Source organism: Panthera tigris, chromosome C1 (assembly GCF_018350195.1).
Source record: "Panthera tigris isolate Pti1 chromosome C1, P.tigris_Pti1_mat1.1, whole genome shotgun sequence".
NCBI lineage: Eukaryota > Metazoa > Chordata > Mammalia > Carnivora > Felidae > Panthera > Panthera tigris.
This window is the reverse complement of record NC_056667.1, coordinates 166,031,355-166,054,949: the sequence shown is the minus strand read 5'-3', so window position 1 is coordinate 166,054,949 and position 23,595 is coordinate 166,031,355. Positions and strand designations below refer to the sequence as shown.

Sequence of the window (23,595 nt, the reverse complement as noted above, 5' to 3'; positions counted from 1 at the left end):
AGCGGCACTAGGCACTCTGTGTGTGTGTGTGTGTGTGTGTGTGTCTCAAAAATAAATAAACATTAAATAAAATAAAGTAAAAAAATAAAACTACTCCAAAAATGTTTATTTTAAAAAATATGAATTACTGGCACACATCGAAAGCCTGTTATGTTCATTTGTGTAGGACATTACCTACAATTGATACATTTGAGAACAATCTCCACCTTTGTCTAGTTTGTTTCCTGCTGTTTCCCCAGTGTCTAAAGAAGTACCTGACATAGACTAGGCACTCAGTAAATGTTGTTAAAAGTTGTTAAAAGTTGAATGAATGCACATATGGTTCCTTCTGAGAATGAATTTATGTGTTAACATAAGGGTAACATCAGGAAAGAAAATGCATACCAGAAAAACCTCTGATCTGTTTCTGAGTTATTGTGATTTTTCAGTATATTATTTTGTAAATTGTTAGAGCATTCTTACTAGTCCTCTACCTCATAGTCCAGGAGAATCAGCATACTTTTTGTCTATAATTTTTCTAATGGAACATTTTTTGAGGGGTAGGTCCTGGAGGAGTTGGTAACTGTCAGACACTTTATTAGAAATAAAGGGGTTTGTAGCACTGATTCTAATTCAAGGAAACCGAAACCTTTTTATAATCCTATCAGATTAATAGATCAGGGATTAGAAAGCTGCACAACACTAATTTTCTATAAATTAGTAATTTTCTCTCTATTAGTATAAAAAAGAACTAACGGGAAAGGCACTTGATTAAAATCCCAGCCTTACCACTTACCACCTGTGTGATTATAAAAAAGTTCTTCAATCCCTCTAAACCTTAATTCCCTGTTAAAACTGGGATAGTCGTACCTCACAAGATATATGCAGTCCTCTATTAATGAAAATACAGGATAGATTGCTGTAACAACAGCCCAAGGACACAGTGGTTTTCTCAAGGCAAATGCTTGTTTCTGCCTCATCTAACAACCCAGAAATGGTATAAAGGCTTTTGGGGAAGCCTCCATCCTGTTGCTTAGCCGTCTCTGATCTGCATTCCTTTTATTGCATGCTCAAGTCTCCACCACTTCCACATTCCAGGCCACCAGAGGGAGGAAAGCTAGAGGAAACATACCTTTCTTTCTAAGGGAATGACCCGGAAGTTATCACTTCAACTCCTATCTCATTGGCCAGAACTTAGTCATGTGGCCCCAGCTAGCTGCAAGGGAACCTGGGAAATGTTTTCTTTATCTGGGAAGCAGTTTGCTAAACTAATACTTCAGGTATCATGGAGAGTAGCAAGAAAACTAGCAGAGCCTTCCTTAAGCACCTGGAATAGTGCCTCACATGGAATGAATGCTCACCAAATGATATTTTCTTTAAATCATCTGGAAGGTGATTAGTGTGAAAGGAGAAGGTAAGTGGAAACATTTTCTCAACTATGCATTACTTAGATTTTAGGATAGATCCTCCTGGGAAGCTGTGTTTACATTTGAAAACTTGCCTATCTTCTTGTAAACTAAAACACAACTCCCAAGAAATGAGGTTTATATCATCCTAAGGAAAATAAGCTGCAGAAGTAATAATTCAATGTGTACTTGTTTTTATATTTAATGGCTTCAGCTCACTACCCTTCTAGCTGAGGAAACTCTGGTAGATTAATTTAGAAGTAGCTGTGCTCTGGTGAAAAGGGGAAGATGCAAAGTGAACTATGCTAGTCATTTTTAATGTAGAAATTCCTTTGTTTGCTCAGTTGTAATTTTGTTCATCAGAATTTTTCCACTGTTTACTCTTTTCATGGAGTCAGTTTCAAGCTTTTGGCAATAATTTATATTTACAGACATGGGACTGCATCTTTGGAAATTTTTTCATTTTTCTACTGGTTTGGTTTGATTGTTTTCCTGAGGATATTTAGTATAATCTGCTGAACTTGGACAGTTTTATTCTAGGCAAAGCAGTTTATACTGAGCCCCATTTATGCTAAGCCTGCCTAGGACATTTTTATATTCCATGGGTCCTAACTGTAGGTTTTCAGCCCCTCATGTGATCTAACAGGCCACACGGCCATCCAGCTGGCAGCTGGACAGGACTCAGATGGCCCTGCTTTTTGGTGACATTGGTAACATGAGGGGTGAACATGATACTGGTTATACTGGTTGGCTTGGGCTGCCATAGCAAAATATCATAGACCAGGTCCCCTAAACAACAAATATTTATTTCTCTCAGTCCTGGAGACTGGGAAGTCCAATGTAAAAGTTCTTGCCAAGTCAGTTTCTGGTGAGAACTTTCTTCCTGGTTTGTAGGTAGTTGCCTCCTCTCTGTGTGCTCACATGGCAGAGAGAGAGTACTCTGGTATCTCTTCCCCTTCTTGTAAGGTTATCAGCCCTATTGGATTAGGGCCCCACCCTTATGACCTTATTTAACTATCACTGTAACTATCATGCCCTACCTCCAATCCATATTCACTTTGGAGGTTAGGTCTTCAACATATGAATTTTTGGAGAATAAAAACATTCAACCCTCAGAACTGACCCCCCCCCCTTTCATTTATCATGGTACCCACAAAGGGTGAATGTTTTTTCTGATTGCCCTGTGCCACCCTGGGCAACCTACTTAAAAGCTGCTACAGTAAAAAATTGCTCTGGTGGCTTCCTAAAGTCTCTTTCTTGAGTGAAATATTTGGTTTAATGTCATCGTTTGGCCCCACAAAATGCCTTGGGTATTGTAAAATGTTAAGGTATTACAATGTAATAAAGTGTTATTTGTAGAGCACTCTACAGTTTTCTTGCCTACATTATCTCTTGAATCCTCATGGTAACTCTGGAGGGATGGTTGGGATATATTATTGGCTCTATTTTATATATTAGAAAATTGATTGCCACTGAGACTTCATTCCAGGCCTTCCAATTTCTAATCTATAGCAGACCATATATGAGCTGGAGTTTGGCTCTGGAGTCACTGAAGTTTGGTTTCAATCTAAGTTTTGTCGCTTATTAACAGTAAGTGGGAAAATTACTTAACTCTCTAAAATTTCTCAATCTTCTCTGTGACATGAAAATTAGAGTACACCTCACAGGTTTCTAATGAAAAGTAAATTATGTAATGCATAGAAATTATTTAGCATAACACCCACTGCACAGAAAATTGTTCAAAATTGTTGGTTATTATTTTTTAAGCACATATCAAATCCTATTGCATTGAGTTTAACTGTCAAACCAAATTTATACATTTTTTGGACTTGAAGATAAAATATTATTCAAATTATGTAGACTATTGTACACAAGCTTATAAGTGTTATAAAATTCATAATATGAGATATGAGCACCTTAACTGTCACCTGAATATCTATCTCTGTGTGTGTATATTCATTCTTGCCTGGTCAAGCAACAGATTAACACAGTTAATAATTAGCAGATATTTTAAACTCTACCAGTTACACTTTAAGCAAGCCAATGGGATTTTTTATCTGACTTTGGTTTGAGGTCATTACATGCTCACTAATAAAGTAAACTGAGTTTGGAATTCTTGTTTTTTCATTTCATACCAGTAAGCCAATAACAGTCAACATATGCTAATAATTGTGATTAAAAGAACATTAAAGAAGCAAAGCTTTAGCTGCTTGAAATTTGGTATACAGAAAAGTACAGTTATTTGCAGTTCTCCAAATTATCTAGGAAATAATTTCTACCAAAATACATATTTTCCTATGAGTCTGATTCTAAAAGTCTAACATAAGAGGTCATTGTCACATAAGCTATGTCAACCATAACGACTGGGAAGTAGTCTGCCACTACTGTGCCCAGATTTGTCGGGTAATCTAATGTGTATGTGGGGATAAATTAATAATACATACCTTAATTTGTCTTGCACATTAATCCTGATTCTCAAATGGAATAGTTAATTACAGAATTTCATACATTTCTAGATTTAATATGTACATGTGATTGTGGATATACGAGTGAGTAAGGGAATGTTCTTATTCAGATCATTAGTTCTGGTTAAAGTTTCATGCGAGAGGTCAAATAAGCTTTTCTCAGGTAGGAGAAACTGTGCCAAACCTGGAGTTAACATACTTTGGAGCAAAGTGCATTAGCATTGTAAATGTCATTAACTCTGATTTGCTGAACAAACAATGAAAGGCCAATATGACTTTCAGCCTTCAGGAACACGGTCTAGTGACTTTGAAACGTAAAAGAACTACTTCCCACTAAGTACATGGGTTAGTAAATTCTGAACTGTCTTGATTGGAAATTAATAATACTAATGACTTGAGTTGACCCTAAATAGTTCTCAGCATCTGGGCAAAGCAACTATGAATATATGGATGCATAAGGTATCTGGTAGCATAAAATTATTTTCTTTTTATGCCTCATAATGGTCTCAGTGTGACTACTCATATGGACAGACACTGACACATACCCTCTGATGGTTTTGATTTGAGAAGGGAAGATGACTATACTATGACAGTTTGCTTTGTGTATACCTGTTACAGTTTTAATATATGGTTTAAGTTGTAGTATGTACTCAGAAAGGAGAGTTACACATTACCTTGTATAGAACTCATTCACTACCTTTGTCCCATATGTTTCTTTTGTTTTCCCTAGTAGATTCTGGAGAACAAGGATCATGTCTCACTCAGGATAAACACAGGACCTGGCTCATGATAGATGCATAAGAAATATTTGAATGAATGCATGAATGTATTTGAACTAATAAGTGAGTCTATGATACTTAAATGTGCAACACATAAATACGAACATGTATGAAGAGTTTTATCCATGTACATATGGACGCATACGCAGACACACACATGCACACACACACATGCACACACACACATCCCATATTCAGAGTACTGTAACTAGTTAAAGAAAGTAATGTCTAAGGTATCTAGCCAACAGCAATACCATATAAACATGTAATTAAATAATGAGTAATTGTCAAAACAGAAAAAAATTAATAATTTATTTTTTTAATGTTTTAATGTTTATTCATTTTTGAGAGGAAGAGAGAATGCACAAAGTGGAGCAGGAGCATAGAGAGAGGAAAACACAGAAACTAAAGCAGGCTCCAGGGTCTGAGCTGTCAGCACAGAGCTGGATGCGGGGCTCGAACTCACGAACCACGAGATCATGACCAGAGCCAAAGTTGGACACTTAACCAACTGAACCATCCAGTTGCCCCCCAAAAATTAATAATTTCTTAATAGACATATATCAGTTTAAAAACATTATCAGGATTACAAAATCAGCCCAAGAAACTCACAGAAGCATACTAACATCCGTTCACGGCCACCAATTATTTGGTGTGTGTGTGTGTGTGTGTGTGTGTGTGTGTGTGTGTGTGTTGTGTGCGCGTGCAGGTGTGAGTGCGTGTGCACTTTTTTTGTTTCTTAAACAAAGACAGTCACTACAGCCCAAAAAGCAATTATTTTATTCATTGTTTTATCTTACTGTGGGCAGAAGTAGTATTCATCTTAGTAATTTACTAAAAACACTGAAGCATAATGATCCAAACTTTTGTTAAAAAGCAATTATTATTTTTTTCTAGTAAGAAGTTATACAACTTACAAGGTTTTAATAAACCCTTAAATTAACCTGATTTTTTCCCTCAAGATCAGTAGTTATAAAAGAGCACAGGTCTAGTTGCCACATTTTCTACTAGAAATATACTGATATACACAGGCAAAGTTTCTATTTAAAGAAGATACCAGCTCTGCATAATTAGAGAATTATAGTAAATTGTCTTACAGATGGAAAGGATGTACATGTATACTTTTGGCACTTGTTATTAGAGAAATTTTGTTTCACTATGAGATTTTTTATATCTGATATATAATCAACTTTATATTATCTACTCTAATGAGAACCAGAAGTAGCTTAAAATGGAAAAAAGAAATTATTCCAAGATCTCATCTGAGAAGGCAGCTTTGGCTTACTTCCCCACTAATATTGACCTTAAAAAACAAGATCTCTTCAATCCAACTGGGCCTGCGTAGTCTGCTTTTTGTCTCATGGAGTATTCTGAAGGCCTCAAAGAAAGTCTTAGGTTTTACGCTAGTAACCCAATGTTAATAGGGCTTCTCCTCCATGTCATTTGTAGGTAATCATTGTAGGTAATGATTACTCTTTACTGCCTCAGTGTATTTTTATATACAGTTTTCTCCTGGATTCTATATTCTCATGTGAAGAATGCTTGAAGCCATCTGTTAAGAACTTTTCCTCAAACCCTCTCCACTAGCAAAAGGACCAGGCTTTATCACAACACACTTAATTATTAATACCTCAATCAGGAAGGCAAACATACTAGTGAGCAGAGATTACTAGAACAAGACAGTCAGTTGAACTTACTCTATATTTGTTGAACTGCCTGGATTTTTAAGCCTATCATGGATATAGAATTAGAACTGGGATCCAAACATCTCCTGCCTCCTGCCCTCTTCCCTGAATTATAACTCCGTGTAATCACAGCATCTCTTTGCCACCAATTTTCTCTAAAATTGTTATAGAATATTTGAGTCATTATGTTTGGTAGTTGTTAAATAAATATTTGCCTAGAACTAGACATACCTAAAATAAAGTGTGTGTGTATGTGTGTGTGTGTATATATATACATATAATATTTAGAATATTTAGAATAAAGTGTATTAAGTATGGTGATATGGAATGTAGATGTGATGGGAACACAGTGGAGGAATACTTTACCCAGTCTGAATTAGTCAAAGAGAGGCTTCCTCTCTTAAAAAAAATGCATAGAAATAGGCAGATGAAGTGGGGGAGGAGAGAAAAGGGTCAGTAGGAGAAAAATCAGTGGTGAGAAATTGCATGACGTATACAGGTAGCTATAAACAGATGTGTGTTGCTAATGCAGTGTTTGAAACAGGGATGGTGAGAAGAGAAACTCACATGGTAGTTAGGGGTCTCATCTTGGAAGGCCATGTTAGCCACATGAGTGTAAGTTTGATGATGAAGGCAAAGTTCCATGGGCATGGAGACCCTGCTGGTCTTGTTCATTCCATGTTCCCAACATTGTACATTTATCTGACACACAGGTCCTGGTCCTCAGCAGAGGTTTTTTGAGTAGATGAAATGAAATAGAATGAAAAAAAAAAGGATTTAAGTGGAAGATTTGTGTGGATCAGTTTAGATTTTTGGCAATTTGTTCTAGCAGCAGCCTTAGAGGTGGAGCCAAGGAGAATAAATGTGGAGTGAAGGAGACCAGTAATGATGGGAAAAGGTGAGGATCTGAAGTAGGGCAGTGGTCAGTCACAGGGATGAATTTGAGACATATTGGAAGACTAAATATGTCGGACCTGGTGTTTGTGTGGCTGTGTGGCTGTGAGAAAAAAAGGAAAGGTAGGAAGCCTGTGTTATGGTAGTTGCCATCATTTAATTTAAAGAATACTAGGAGAAGAGTTGTCTAAGGGAAGAATCAATTTCAAGTTTTTCTGAAAACATATTAGAATTTAAATTTCTTTCCACTTTTGCTTTAAAAAATGAACCCATGGATAAATTCTAACAGGTTTTCAACTAAGATCTTCTAGAACTTTAAATTTTTCAAATATTTTGTGGGTATTGTATTAGCATTAGGTGAGAACATAATCTAAAAGCATGGGCACCTCTCCTTTAAAAGACTTTTCTGATAACACCAAAACATTTTGGCATAATTAGTTACCACTTTTTTTTTAATTTTTTTTAACATTTATTCATTTTTGAGAGACAGCACAAGCTGGGGAGGGGCAGAGAGAGAGGGAGACACAGAATCTGAAGCAGGCTCCAGGCTCCGAGCTGTCAGCACAGAGCCCCATGCAGGGTTCGTGGGGCTTGAACTCACAAACCGCAAGATCATGCCCAGAGCTGAAGTGGGACGCTAGACCGACTGAGCCACCCAGGTGCCCCACCACTTTTTCTTTACATACAAATTTTAGTAGAGAGAGAAATATGTTAATTGTTCGTTCTTTCCTCCCTTTTGCTTTCCTTCCCCCACCCCCATATTCCTCCTCTGAGTTGAGCATTCTGCAGTGAACAGGGGGTGGAATCAGCCCCCACATGGAGCTTCACTCAGAGTGGCCTTTGAAAGCTTCTCCACTTCGCAAGGGAAAAGAGCAATGCTTAGAGGCCAAGGAGAATTCCAAATAAACAGCATTCCTACTTCTGTTTCTCAGTCCGGTTGTAACATTTGGTGAGGGGCGAAAACAAATCCAATAGAACAAAGGGCCACCCTTCATTTGAACCTAAAGTTCAAATAATGTTAAATTTAATTGTACTCAGATGGTTAAAAATATTGTTAAAATATGTAATTCTTGCACACTGAAGATTTATAAGAAGTATGGTTAATGTTCTTTCTTTCTCAGTCTTTGGCACTGGCTCTCTTCCTCTTCTAAATATATCTTTTATTATCTCAGGATATTCCTTTAGGATGAGTAACTTCATTCTCTCACATTTCAGAGTAAAATCTTTCAGCCCAAATAAGTTTGGTTCTAGACATGGTTATGGGGCATCCAGCTGGCAACGAGGATATAGAAAGCTGAAGCTTGGGGCAGAAGCAGGGCTCTGTGTAGCAGTCCTTTGCAGAGACAATGCCCTGAGAAGCAGGGGTCATCCAGGGAGAGCGTGTAGAGGACCACAGAAAACCAGTGATGAAACCCAAACATCAACATACACAGAAGAGGAAGAGCAGGCCTTACAGGGACAGAGCAACTTGGTCAGAGAGGGCAGAGGAGGACCTGGAGAGACATATCTCAGGAGGCATGGCTAAAGAGAAGTTCAAGAAGGAAGGAGGCAGACAGCAAGGGAAGCAGCAAGCAAACCCACTTCTTTCTCATTAGCCTTGCCTCCTCAACCTGGCGTCTTCACAGTCCCTCTCACACGACTCTTCTGAACCACGAGGGAAGATGTTAGGTGGTCCACCATTGTTTCTGTACTTATGTTAATGATTTATGCCATGTGAAGAATACAATTTCCTCTGTGTGCAAGTATGACATTGGATTAGGCTCTTTTAACGTCACTTCCATCTAGTTTGTTTATAGGCTTTGTGGCTTTTAATGGTCTTTTCCTGTAAGGAGCTACAATTAATTTGACTATAATGTGAGTGTTTCAATAGTCATTATTTTTGTGGTTACCCGGCAGATTTCACCATTGTTTACTCGGGGATATTTTTTAGTCCACTCTGCTCCTTGTTCTGGATGTAATAGATAAATACCTTGCTCAGAGCCAAACAGAAATAGTTTAGATTCCACTTCCATGGACTTTCTACTTTGTTGTTTGCATTAAGAGAACTCCTAACAATTTTGAGAAGGATAAACAGAAAAGTTTATTTTCTTGTACAGTGTTCTGAGTAGGACAGTGCTGCCTGTCTGATTCATATCAGTTCTGGTCTGTATTTTATCCACAGAATCATGCAGTTCTGTTGTTCCCTGGATAGATGGTGGTTTAGATATGTTTCCCCCCTGCAAAATGCAGTTCACATGTAGGATTCAAACTCCTTAATCTAGGCATGAGTAGTACTTCTACTGAGGCATTCTCATTGTGTTAAGTTTTACTTGCCCATTCTTCCTAGGGAAAGATTTTGTTATCAGTCTTAAAGATCATCATAGTAAAGAAGTGATTTTAAAAAATCATTCCTTTTGGTTCACAGGTATACGGGTCTGTGTAAAGATAAAGTAAGACGGATCTAATAATACTATACTTTTTATCAAGCAAATGTCAAAACTCGCTATAAGCCTTATTTCCTATGGCATTTTGGTGAATTCCTTTTGATTCTGCTTCTTTTATTTATGAAAAAAAACTAAGATATAAAGAAATAAAGAATTTTATCCAAAGCCGCACAGGCATTAGATATGAGTAACCTTGGTAATTCTGATGCAACAACTTGACTTTTTCCTCTAAGCTTGCTTAAAATATTGATAGAGCCCTTGAAAGCTTTATCATCCACTTTTCTTTTTTTCCTCACATAGCATCGATTTCTATTTTTTTAACTTTAAAAATTCACATAGCACAATTGTTAAGAAGTTCAAAAGTAACTTTCTTAAATTTGGCTTTTCACCTAAATTTTATATTATTTTTTAAAGACCCAACTGTACTGCATATAATACAGCTAATAAATAATTCAGACAATGTTCATCAATATTGAGCAAAATGACACATTTACTTTTGAAAAGTTTGTTTTCAAAAACTGAACCCATCCTTTAGTGTCTTTTTGTTTGTTTGTTTGCTTGTTTGTTTTTGTTTTTACTTTTTCCTGGTTGCTGCTAATTCCATAAAGGATTGATAGCATATCAGTTGATGTATAGTATGGCAAAATAAAAAATAAAAATTACATTATTCCTTTTATCCAAAACTAAGTGTTATTACTTAAAATGTTCCTTCTGGTATTAATAGCCCATGTGAAATTCTTAGAGATTCAGAAGAGTCTTTAACTCAGATATATGGATAAGGATTGATTTCTGTAATCAATGTACTATGAAATGCGTGTGTAAAGTCTGAGAAGATGGTAGGGAAGGATATGTACTAGCCATTCTCTACATAACTTTCTTCATCTTTAAAGGATCAACATTTATTAGGTTGACATCAAATACCCGAGAGCAAATTTTGCCGTAATGACTAAATCTGAACTTTGCTGTAGTATTTGAGATACCCCAAAATCAAATATAACTGAAAATTCTGACCCACTGTCATTTATTGAATAGTCCTGGTAACTTTTATGATAGCAAAGTGTTTTAAACAAATGATGGTATTTTACAGATGAATGAAAATTGAGAGCCTCATCTAAGGATTCCCCTTTTCATGGCTATTGCTTATCCACCCTTCCTCCTGATGGTAGAAAACAAGCAGGGCACAGTGGGAAGAGGAGGCCCCCAAAGTCTAGCACTTAGGCCCTAGACTCTCAGTCCTAGTGTGTGGCGTAGAAAGATGAAAATCAAAAGCCATTGAGTTGGAGTGGTGCTGAGGTCATCGCTCAGAAACCAAGTTTCCCTTCAAGCTTTCACCTTCATCTGCTTTCCTTCTCTGTGACTGATCCCTCCATCTACCCAGGTTGGGAGCTTTGCTTTATTTAGTCCATTGGATGTTAGCCCCATGTCCAAACATTCATTGTGTCCTATTGATTCTACCCCTTTGGCCAATCTTCTCACTGCAGCCTAACCCTCAATTTATGCTAAGATCATCTCTCACCTAGGTTGCTATAATGCCTCCTACTTGGACTCAGCACCATCAGCCCTGCTCCTCCCTCCCACCCTTTCCCCACCAGCTCCTCTTGCACATACACGTAACCCATGTTTCAACCACTGATGTTCCTAACAAAGAAATCTCATCATGTCAGGCCCTTGTTTAAAATCTGCCCTTGACTCCCCTTCAACTTTAGGTCAAGTCTGAACACATTAACATGACTTATAAGACCTGCATTGGTCTTGTTCAAGTTTACCTCTCCAGGAACAATTCTCACCCCAGAGACATACATTGGTCAAGACTGAAATTCTTTCAGTTCAGGGCACCATGCCTGCTCTAGCTGAAGGCGTGGCCTCTTGTGTACTTCCCTCTACGTAAAACATACATGGAACCAGCTCCTCCTCTTCTACTTCATTCCTAACTTTTGCCTAGCTGAATCCTACTCCAGGTTTTCAGTTTAGTCCCTTACTTTTTCAAAAAAACCTAACTGGACACCCATGAAAGAGCTCCCTTAGTATAGCCAGTATTACTCCTATCATCACACTTGTCATGCTCTCTTTTAAATGCCTCTATTTTCAAGTGGACCTGTCACAGGCAGTTAGCTCCACAATGGCAGGGACTAACTGAGGGTTTCTCATCCATTGTTACATGCATAGCACCGAGTACAGTGTGTGGCTTATAATCAGCCATCATTAAATGTCAGATGATGTTTGGATAGATGGATTTCATACCAAGTCATCAGTAAAAGTAGAATGAGGAAAATAGGTACCAAAGCAGATATGGAGCCATATCAAAGGGATCCAAGGACCAGGAAGGCTGAGAAAGAACAGCACTGGCAAGTAGAAAAGCAGGCAGGCCTGCCCTGTCCTGTCCCATTGTATGCAAGGTCCGAGACAAGGATAAAAATTGATGCCCATGTTTACCTATTATAAACTATTACAAAGTTTAAAAATCAAGGCACTAAGCTGCTAAACAAAGTATATTTCATCCTTCTATCCTGACAAATATATATTCATAAAAACCTGAGAAGGCCAGGTTTTATTTTAGAATTCCCAGACATGTCAGAGTTCTGTGCCAGAACAGGGAAGCACAAAGTGGCTCCTGTCCCACTCTCTTTTTTTTTTTTTTTTTTTAATCCTGGCCCAGTCCTATACTGTAGGAGTATGGACCCCCCAATCCCGGCTGCCAAGCTCTACCTATGGAAAACAGCCATTCTGGTCCCACATTTTATTATTATCTGCCTCAAGGGAGAGAGGTCTAGAAGAAACCTATGTAGGTCCTGGAAGTAGTTCCAGGGCCATTTGAGGATGAACATATGGAATCCCAGATACCCAGAATGTGGCTTAGAAGTGGGGGGAGGAGAGGGTAGACACCATGTGGACCAATCCCCTTGGTCTACAGTCTGGGGAGAGGCCTGGTCAAAGAGGGTTGTGTCTAAGGATGATATTGCAAGCAGTTGACCTGGATTTATTCTGGAGCTTATACTCCTGGTGTATTCCAAGTATGTATCTGTGAGGGTGTAGCATTATCAAGAACTGTCTAATAATGTATTTTTTAAAAACCCATTCAAATACATGAATATACCTTGAAGGTTGTAGATAACATCTTTCCTAACTAACCTCTTGTTTCTACTTCAAGACCAGTCTACTTCAAGACTCTCTGTTCTGTTCTATTCTGGGAAGCAGCTAAAAACACAGTCTTTCCAGCGAAAACAGATTCTGAGTTTTGAGTTGGTTCGAGTTCTGAGTTGTCCATTTACTGGCTGTGGAGCCCTGGGCAGAGTTCTTCATCTGATGGGTGGAGGTAATAAAATCTTCCTCTAGGGTTATAGCTGAAGTACATGAGGTTAAAGTCTTTAAAAGGCTTAGCTCAAGTAAATGCTCAACAGATCATAGTGCTGTCATCATCATCATAATCACTGTCATTATTCTTACAGCTGTTATTCCTTATTGTCGGTAACTATTGCAATGACCTTGGGCAAGTCATGTAACCTCTGAGAACCTCAATTTCTTCATCCGTAAAATGAGGTCTTTGGAGCAGAGGATAACTAAAATTCTGCCCAGTTAAGAGCAGGGACTTTTTGGAGTTCTTTCTTTTTCAGTTTACATTATACCTGAACTTGACCCTAGGCTACATTGTAAATTGTTAGTGGAAGTTCCTGCTATGCATATAATATCACTAGGAGTCCTATTTTAAGCAAACCTTATATTGAAATTCTAAATCTTTCTTAAAAACTGGAAAAGTTTGGATTAAATATGCAGTTTATGAGGCAAGTATTTGCTTTACAGAAAGATTCGTTGTAGAGTTCCTTTGCTCACTGGTTCTTCTAGTACATTAAAAATCAAATTTGATTTACAAAAAGATATTCTTTGCCTGGAACTATTAAGAAACAACTATTAAGAATAAAAATCTCTGTGAATCATAGAATCCTTTGAAAATTGGTTACATCTGATTCCACTTTCCCCAAAAATGAGCATGGTTGCAAATATTTGCATAGAATTCTTGGAGAGGGGGAGTCCATGGATCCTAATTTAAGAACCCAAAACAAAAACATAAAGCAAAAACAAAGCCAACGAAAATGGAATGTGCCGAGGATACTGGAGTCATTTCTAAATGCAGACCTCCAAACACCTGGCCCTTTTCAGTTTTAGAGAAAGAGAGAATTAACATTTATTGAAGGCATACTCTGTGCCAGACACTGTGCTAAGCATTTTACATGTGTTATGATGTTCTTCTACTTGCAAACCTAAAAAAGGTAGGTATTTCTGTTGAGAAAAATGAGGTTCAGATAGTAACTCGCCAAAGTGACATCTTTAGTTAATAAATAGTGGAAGCAAAATTTGAATTGGACTCTGACTCTAAAGCGACTACGACACAAGAAAAAGCCCTAAATTCCTTCACATCTCTTCTCAAGCTCCTAAATCTCTATAAAAGATAATCACAGAACTTCAGAGATTTCCCTTCCTTAGAGAACTTCTCACAGAGGAACGCCCTAAGCCAGCTTCATGTTGACCATCACATGATCCCTTGCCCATGGTGTGTGCTGTTTCACTGGAGCTGGGCTGACTTACTTGTAGGGGTGCTAAGCTGCTGTTGGGATGGGATGCGGCAGGCAGAGAGCTGAGGGATGATGGATTCTGTTTGCTGGATGTGATTCAAAAGTTCTGATCCTCTACGTGCCCCAGTAAGGGTTTCAGCTGACATCTGTGTAAAATAGTTGTCAGCTGAGGAGCACAGAAGTGGCCTGTCAGACTCAGAATGTCCCATTTGCCAAGTCTCACATGAGAAAAGTGAAGACAGGTCTCACGGGGAAAAGAAGACCTGCTTTCCAAAAGATTTATTACATAAGGGTCATGTTGCATAACATGTGCTATGCCCAGTAGACACCACTCCTCCTTGATTCATTCATATTTTGCAAGGTAACTAATTAATCTCTTTAAAAAGGAGACAATAGATGGAGGAGAACAAACAAAGGGCCTTATGTGAATGACAAAACAAGCTGAGTCTTCTTGGAATTCTGTCTTGGTTCTATAAGCTAATATTGAACTTTCTTTGTAAACAGCCTGACCAAATACTGTGCAGAAATCACTGAGGTTTGTACACTTTAAGACCTTATATATCAAGGTGAGGTCTGTATCCCCATGTTCTAACCTGTCAAAACAAGAACATTCTTGGTGAGTTGGAAATAACAATCACAAATCCATTTTTGGTTTCAAGTAATTTTAGGATATGCTATCTTATCACCTCAGACTTCACAGTGTGTCCTAGAAAAGCATGCTGTTTTCACAGTGATATTAAAGGCACAGTGAGATTTGGTATTTGATTTAGATTATCCTCATGATTTCCCACATGATATAGAACTGCTTCATGAAGTCACTTGCTGCTAAGCATTTCAGACCTTTATGTGGCAGTAATGAGAAAAACAACTGCTTGGAAATGTTTAGGAGTAAAACATGCATATTTAGAAGTAGCTGACATTTGATATGTAATTTTTCTTATATGCTATGTATGATGCAAGGCATTCTCTGCCTAGCGTGAAGACAGTGCCTTCTTTTTATATCAGCAAGGCAGCATAGCATAGTGGTCAAAGTAGGGACTCTCGGACCAGACAATACGGGTTTGAACGCCAACTCTGCCCCTTACCTGCTTTGTGGTCTTGAGCAAGGTACTTAGTCTTTGTGTGCCCTGTTTTCTCATCTACAAAATGTCAGTAATAGTAAGTTCCTCCCTTGCTGTGTTAATGTGAAGATCGGGTGAATTAATACGTGCATAATGTGCTTAGAAAAGTGTTGGCATATAATAAACATTATGTTTTAGCCACTGTTACACAAATGTGTGAAGATGACTAATAAACCCTACAGTGGGTGTTAGAGGGTTCAAAAAAGAAGTTGGTTTGTCCTTCGTTCAGAATAAGGCTTTACCTGAGTTTCTTTGTATCTCTGTATTCAGAAAGCGCTAACTAGAATGGCTTCTGTTCTCTTGTTTTGTCTGCGTATCAGTCAGTGATCCCATAACATCTGTAGGCAAAGGATCCTCATGTACCTATAAATGGAAATGTGCACCAAATACTTGGTAGATTGAATAAATACCATGTCTCATATATCATACTCTTGCCAAATATATGTCAGCCCTGTGATAATGATATACCTTTGTTTTAAATGTTCCTGGCTTCATATCAGCACTGTATATAATCAGTGAATACTCAGGGGAAAGAAAAGAATAACAATATCTGGGGAGTCCTTCAAATCATTTGATGCATAAAAAGTATCTTCATACTTGTAAAGGCTGGGGAATTATAGTCATTCATTCATTCAAAATCTGTATTGAGTGCCTATCTGCAGCCTAGCACTGTTCCGGAAGCCAGGAATAAAACACCTAGAATATAGCTGCTTCTGTCATGGAGATTATACTCTAGTAAGAGGAGACAATGAACAAGTAAACGAGTAAAACAAAATAATTTTAGAAACAAATAAGTGGATGGCGTAAATAAAACAGAACCATGTAATAGAGGAAACACCTTCCTGAAGACCTCAGCTGAAACACAACTGAATTTGGGGATGAGAATTCCCAAAACAAGAAAGGGAACAAGAAAGGCAAAAGCCTTGAGATAAGAGTGAATTTGACATGTTCAAGAAAGAAAAGAAGCTTGGGTCTTGGAAGGAGGAAGGGTGGGCAAGTGGAGGTGATACAAGGTGGGGTTATGTAAGTAAGCAGAGGCTTAATCATGTGGCAAATGTAGGCCATGGTAAGGAAAGATTTTATGCAAAGTGTGGTGGGAAGCCATTATGCACTGGAATAACACGATAAGATTTGTATTTTTAAAGTTTGTTTATCTGCTGTGAGGAGACCAAGTATAAGGGAACATAAATGTTCCCAGAAAGATCCATTCAGAGCCATTAGCTGTGGTCCAGATAGATGCTGATGGCTTGGACTAGGAGGTGGCAGTGACATGGAGAGAACCAGAAAGATTTGTAATATGTGCTGGGAGTACAACCAGGACTTGGTAATAGTCCGGAAATAGGTGGTGAGCCAAAGGAGAAACCAAGGAATCGTGTATTTTAAGGTCTTACTTAAGTCCTGCCCTCACAGTGAAACTTCTCCAGCCATTCTAACTCACTTCTCTCTCCTTTTGGTGGAGCAGTTGTTTTTTGAGCTCACAATATGTATAAGGCACAGTTCCTAGTGTTTAGGATACATTAGTGAACAAAAGACATATCCCTGCCCTTGTGAGGTTGTATTCTCTCCTGTACTACTTCTTTCCCTGGGCCTATGATTCACACTAAATTGTATGTGTCTTTGTATTATTCTCTAAGTGTTTCAGATATATTATTTTTGTTCTGCAATTAGTCACCTTCTCAAGGACCAAGGACCCCAGTTCTCAGTTTATCATGATGTCTAGCTCACTACTGGGTGGGGGGGAAGGGAGCAAAAGTAACAGTGAAAATATGTCTTCTTTGTTGATAATAATGTCTTGTTTATAGCCTTGCCTACTTTAAATAAATTTGTGAAAATCCAAAATTGCAATTCAGATAATTGGAAAGGCAATCATTTTTCCATTAAAAAGGGATTATTTACTCACTGAAGAGTTACTTTAAAATAACAGACTCCCCTAATGAATGTAATTAAAAGTTTGTTAACAGGCCATCATGTATTTGTCAGGGGATGTGGGCAAAGGAACTGAAGCTAGAGTATCGGGGGCCACAATCAATTTAAAATTAATCCAAAATGAAGACAAAGAAGCTGAAATTTAGAATTGTAATTAAAGAAGAAAATAATTTCTGATTTCTGAAAATTTAAACATATTGACTTTATAGAAGACTTTCATTATCTAAATTTACCATTTATAATCGACATTTACAAATTGATTCTTTAACCAGAGCACATTCATCCTGGCAATGAAAAGTAATCATCTGAATACACACAAAAAAATTGGCTTCTGGTTATAACTTTTGGAGTATGCCTTAAAATATGAAGAAGAAAACAAAATTCATGGTGTTATGTTTTATAAAGGAGTTTGAGCACTTCATAAGCACTCATAGAATATTGACTCCTTTTCCTGACCCCTTGTAGTAATGTTGGCATTGAGGTGCTCTTGCTAATGTAATGTTCTAGCTACTACACCTGTCTGGTGGGTTAATTAGCTTTGGAGCACTATTCCAGGAATCCAGTGAACGTTTAGGACTTTATTTATGTGAAAAATGCTTCTAGGTTCTAGAATAACTTTAAACCCAAGGTTAAGAAAACACCGCATTTATAAGGGGCCCTCTAAAACTTGTTTCTGTATATTTCACCATGTTTCCTCTTTGAAGACCATCATAATTACCAAGGGGAAAGAAAACCTTTAATCAGGTAGTATGCAGCAGCACAGTTCATGTAAGAGTGTACATGCCATTCCTCTTACCTCATTCATTCATTCGGTACATTTGTTGAGTGCTTTCTCTTGGCAAGTCCCTAGGCAAAAGCAGCACATCATGTTTGTCCCTAACCCGGAAGTCCTTATAGCTTCTTGGGGGAAAGGATACACAATAGAATGACTTAAATACTGTAAAGGACATATTAGTGAAATGTATCACAGGTTCAAAGGAGAACGAGATACTTTATTCTGATGGAAGTAGAAAGACTTCCTAGAAGAGGTGGCATTTTAAATGCCACTTGAGGGGTGCCTGGGTTGCTCAGTTGACTAAGCCTGCGACTTAGGCTTAGGTCATGATCTCACGGCTCCTGAGTTTGAGCCCCGGATCAGGCTGTGTGCTGACAGATCAGAGCCTGGAGCCTGCTTCAGATTCTGTGTCTCCCTCTCTCTCTGCCCCATCCCCACTTGCACTCTGTTCTCTCTGTCTCTCAAAATGAATAAACGTTAAAATTTTTTTAATAAAAAATAAAATAAAACAAAATAAAATAAAATAAAATAAAATAAAATAAAATAAAATAAAATAAAATAAAATAAAATAAAATGCTACTTGAGGGTAGAATGAGAAGGGACAGAAAGGCAAGGGCATCCTGGGAAGCCTAAGCAAAGTGATAGAACTAAGGAAGTATGTATATATAAGAGCCAACCAGTGCTTCATGCAGTAGACATTTCTAGAGCAACTACTTATTAGGTGTAGGGCACCAAGAAGCCAGAGACAGAAAGAAAAACATTTTGTCCTTGCCCTTGAGAAATAGTTCAGTTTAGCATATCTTAGAAAGTTTTCAGTTAAGAACAATGAGGGATGCTGAACTGAGATGTTGTAATTGTATACTCTGGTGATGGTTTTGGTGATGGTGATGGTAATGCCTATCATTTGCTAAATCCTTCAATGTGCTGTATGCGATACTAAGAATTTACATGCACTAGTTCCTTCAGGTCTCCTCATGAGATATGACTGGTGTTTTTATTCCTACTTGTCAGCTGAGAAAACAGGCTTAACAAGTCAATTAATTCATTTAATGTTGCCCAGCTGGTAAGTAGCAGAGTAGAGATTTGAACAGGTGTACAGTATTGGATTTCAGAGCCTGTAACTCACTAAGGGGAACAATGGAAGACATTTGAATAGGCAAATGATTGATTTGAGCTGTCCTTCCCAAGAATTCACTTAACCACGGGGGGGGAATACCGTGATTAAAGAATTCTAGTAGTAAGCAGCCAATGAGGATCTAAATGACAGTAATGGTAATAGGTATGAAAAGGGGAAGGAGGTGAAAGATGTCCTAAAGATAACTAACTTGATTTAGGGGCAAGGAAGAGCGTAAAGTTAAATACCATTCTTCAAGTTTTAGAGTCTATATAACCGGAAAACTCATGGTCCAGGGCAGTGAAATAAAGACCACCAGAGGAAGAATGTCCCTTCTGGTGATGGAGGGGAGCTGGTGTGACTAGTTTAATTTTGTACAAGTTGAACTTGAGATGCCAAGGGGATAATACAGGTGCAAGGAGTCCAGCAGGTGTTCAGAAATACAAAAGTTGATCTTGGAAAAGAGGTGTTTAGATATAGGAGCGTATTCTACCAATGGTACACAGAGGTCAAGGAGGACTGATAAAGGACTTCAAAACCATAGTTTTATTAACATGGGGAAATCAGAAGCCAGATTTATGAAGTGAAAAGGATAGTAAAAAAAAAGTGAAGAAGGAAGTAGGCTATGCTAAAAGGAACTGAAGTTAAGGGAAATGAGAGAATGGCTGGTAGACTAAAAGGCTAACAGAAATAAGGGAAGTTTTCTTTGTTTTCTTTAAGAATGAAATGACTTGACTGAAGAACGATGGTAACTTATGGAGTTAAATTTTGTAATCTGTGGGGCTGCACTAACTCAAGGGCATACGTGATGGGTTAGCCAAGTAAGAGATGCCTGGTGACTCCTTGAGAGTCATTCAGACTCTTGTCACCCCCTTTAGATCACCACTTAAATGCCACCTCTCTGCTAAGGCCTTTAGCTTTCCCATAGAAGCTTAAGTTCTCTATCACGTTCTCCTACCGCTTTTAGTACATATATGCATGCACCATGGACCAGTGGCTCACAATGATCAGTGTGTTTCACATCACCTGGAGGGCTGGTTAAAACACAGATTTCTGAGGGGCATCTGGGTGGCTCAGTCAGTGAAGCATCCTACTCTTGATTTTGGCTCAGGTCATAATCTTGCGGTTGGTGAGATCAAGTCCTGCATTCGACTCCATGCTGTGAGCGAGGAGACTGCTTGGGATTCTTTCTCTCCTTCTTTCTCTGCCCCCACCTTTTCCCCTTCTCTCAAAATAAATAAATAAGCTTAAAAAACAACAACAACAACAACACAGATTTCTGAGTGCCACTCTCAGCATTTATAATTCTGGGATGGAGCCTGGAAATTTGCTTTGCTTTGCTTCTCAGGTGATGCTGACGCTTCTGGTTTGGGGACCGCACTTGGTATACTACTAAAGAAAACGAAGGACATATGGGAGGTACACATAAAGGTTTGGGAGTTTGAGTATGGACTAGTATGTCAGACCTAGAAATGTTCTGGAAAATACTCCAGGAATCAGGCATGAGTTAAGGGCAGGCAAAAAAGAATGGAATTATTTGCCTGGCTCCATGAAAGAAAAATACTTCTAAGGAGGTAACAACATAATACCTACTGAACACAGAGTTTTCTTAGGAGGGGTCTAGATTTTTTAATTTAGGTGTAGATTTTTAAAAATAAAAAATTAGGGGTGCCTGGGTGGCTCAGTCGGTTGAGCGTCCAACTTGGGCTCAGGTCATGACCTCGCAGTTCATGAGTTCGAGCCACGCATCGCCTCTGTACTGACAGCTCAGAGCCTGGAGCCTGCTTCCGATTCTGTGTCTCCCTCTCTCACTACCCCTGCCCCACTCTCTCACTCTCTTTCAAAAATAAATAAACATTAAAAAAATTTTTTTTAAATAAATAAAAATTAAAATTAAAAATTAAAGTGAAAACCACAGCAGTGACTATAAGTTTATTTTAATCATGAACAACTAAATATTATGTGAGCAAGAAGTGCACAATTGCTGTTTGGGGAGAAATAAGTATAGAGCTGGCATACTATGTTCCATTTAGAATGCTATTTTGTTTTATTCATAACAACTGAGATCATGGGGCTTGGAGATATGCACTAATTCTAAGAGCTGGTTTTATAACTATCATTTTGATTGCTGCATCTAATTATTTCCTTAGGTTTACCTGTCCCTGATGGCTACCATGCAAATCTGACATAAGCAGATATATCAGATCTCTGGATTTGAATGGGTGCAGTTTGCTTTGTACGTCACTAAAGTGTTGGCTGTGGTTGGCAAATGTGCTAAGTTGCACAACCAAAGGTGCAAAATCCTTCCTGACATTTAAAAGATCAATCATTTCAAGTTTCTTTCATTCAGTCAAATGCCCACTAAGCGAACTCATCAATATCAATGACAATCAGCCTAGCATAAGCAAAATAACCAGTAAGTCATAGCCATACTGCATAACACGGACGTAACAGAAGCTTATTATGATCACATGATCAGATGCCACTAGATGAAGAATGAAATTAGACATATGAGTACATAATGTATCCTTTTAGTTCCAAGCCTATACAACTGCTAATTTCACCATGAAAATTCTCCCACATGATTGAAATTAGGTTTTTGACATTGAAAAGCATAAATATCCCTATTAATGTTATCAACATCAAATTGTTACCTGCTTTAGTCTTTTTTAATTATATGCTGTGAATCTTTATTTAAAACCTAAAAATGTACAGGCAAGGAAAGAAATTATTGAGGCCTAATGGTATGCAGATAAATTATTCTGGACTAACAGAATAAAAATGAAGTTCATATTTTGAGAACATACTCCTTTTTCAAATAAAAAGCAATTTTAAAAGAAAGATTTAGTTGCCCACCCAGAAAAGAAAAAACAACAACAACAATCCTTTTAAGTCTAAGTGACACCATAAATTCCAAATTGGTATAATAAATAAATATTTTGAGAGAGTTGCAGTGCTTTGTTGGGAAGGAGAGGTGAGTGTCAGATGATCTGATTTCATTTTTACTATGGCTGAGTGGTAGTTTCTGAGTAGCCGAGTACCTGGGAGCTACTCAGAAAAATTACATGAAAGAAAGTAATTGTCAGTCTTTTAGGATATATTTGGTTCAGTGTCGTCAGAAGGTAGTCTGCCCTCTCCCTGGAATCAAGTTGCAAACACTATCCTCAATAGTAATTAGAGCTAAGCGGCAATTACAGGACGTATGATTTGTTCAGACGCACTGCCTGTCGGCTGTTTCCTAGCACCACATTTCACAGAAGCACCAGGTTGAAATGATGGAATTATTTATCTCTCAATGTAATACTTCGTACAGTGCTTGAATGCAGAAGTGAACGTGGACTGTAATCTTAAAAACGAAGGTAAGCATTGCTGGCTGATCAGCATTTACACCTCAGGGAACTTTTTCATGAAGTATGTGACAAAAATGTAAAACAGCTAAAATCAATTTCAGAAAAAGAGAAAAGGATCAGAATTAGAGCAAATAGAATTTGCTAATTTTACAACTCCCCTGCTCAAGATCATCTTGGTTTTCCTGGTTTGTTTTTATTTAAATTGTAATATTGGTTCACTTTGCTATATATAATAAAGATGTGACTGATTTCCCACATCTCCTCTATCCTTTTTCTTTTGAAGTTTGTCTCAGAATAGCTGGTAGGTAAAAATGAAATTCATGTTTAATCCAAGTATTTAGAGCCCTCTCTCACTTTTTCCTTCAGGAAATCTGTTTAAGCTGATGATTGTCCCGATTCAAGAATGCACATTCAAACTGACAGAACAGTGGCTAGTAGCCTGTCACTAAATTAGGTGACGTGGGTGATTTGCACTCTTATCCCCATCTTTATGATAAGCGTGTTTCAAGCTTTGAATGTTTCATCTAGTTCAAATCAAAATTCAGTGACTTCAATGTTTACTTAGACCCTTGGGCATAGAAATCTCTCTGGAAACTAGGTAAGTTTAGCTCCTCAAGAGGGAGTATTGTCTGTTATGAGGATGGATGTGGTTTGTATGTCCATAGTAGATGCTTGCAAAATTCTCATTTCTGTTTTAATGTTATTGCTTTAGTTCCCCCCCCCCCCAGAAATCCTTTTTTTTCAATTTTGCCATTTTTTTGAATATGAATAAATATTACTGTTAGTAAAGAGCTTATGAAGTCTTGGCAGCAGGTAGATAGATGTTTTATCTCGTAGCCCCCGTAGGATTTCAGGTGGTTGGAAAATATTGAAAGAGCATCAACTTCTTTCATTCTGTCTCATTGGTGAATTAGAGGTGTAAACACTGACGGTTCAGTAGACTCTTGAAAAAATGAGTAGATTGAAGCCTATGAGCCTTCATTTTTCCAAGGTCCTAGAGACTCCGTGATGTTAGACTTCTTAGCAGACACTTGCTCAGTGGAGTTATCACAATTAGGCTAGTATCTGATTTTGGAAGAAAATTGTTTTTCTCGCCCTGGGTCCATGATT

At 37.9% G+C, this 23,595-nt stretch overlaps 1 protein-coding gene across 9 annotated transcripts in view; it reads left to right on the top strand.

The window, feature by feature from the left end:
• ZNF385B (zinc finger protein 385B) overlaps positions 1–23,595 on the top strand; it is a 445,637-nt gene that overhangs the window by 323,362 nt on the left and 98,680 nt on the right. Inside the window, exon 1 of one of the 9 annotated variants that reach the window (XM_007083890.3) lies at positions 1,302–1,393. The exons of 7 other annotated variants lie outside the window; for them this stretch is intronic. The gene's annotated coding sequence lies outside the window, so the exon portion shown is untranslated. Of the gene's footprint in view, positions 1–1,301; positions 1,394–22,318; positions 22,495–23,595 lie in introns of those variants that run through there. One more of the 9 variants, XM_007083887.3, reaches the window with a different exon arrangement.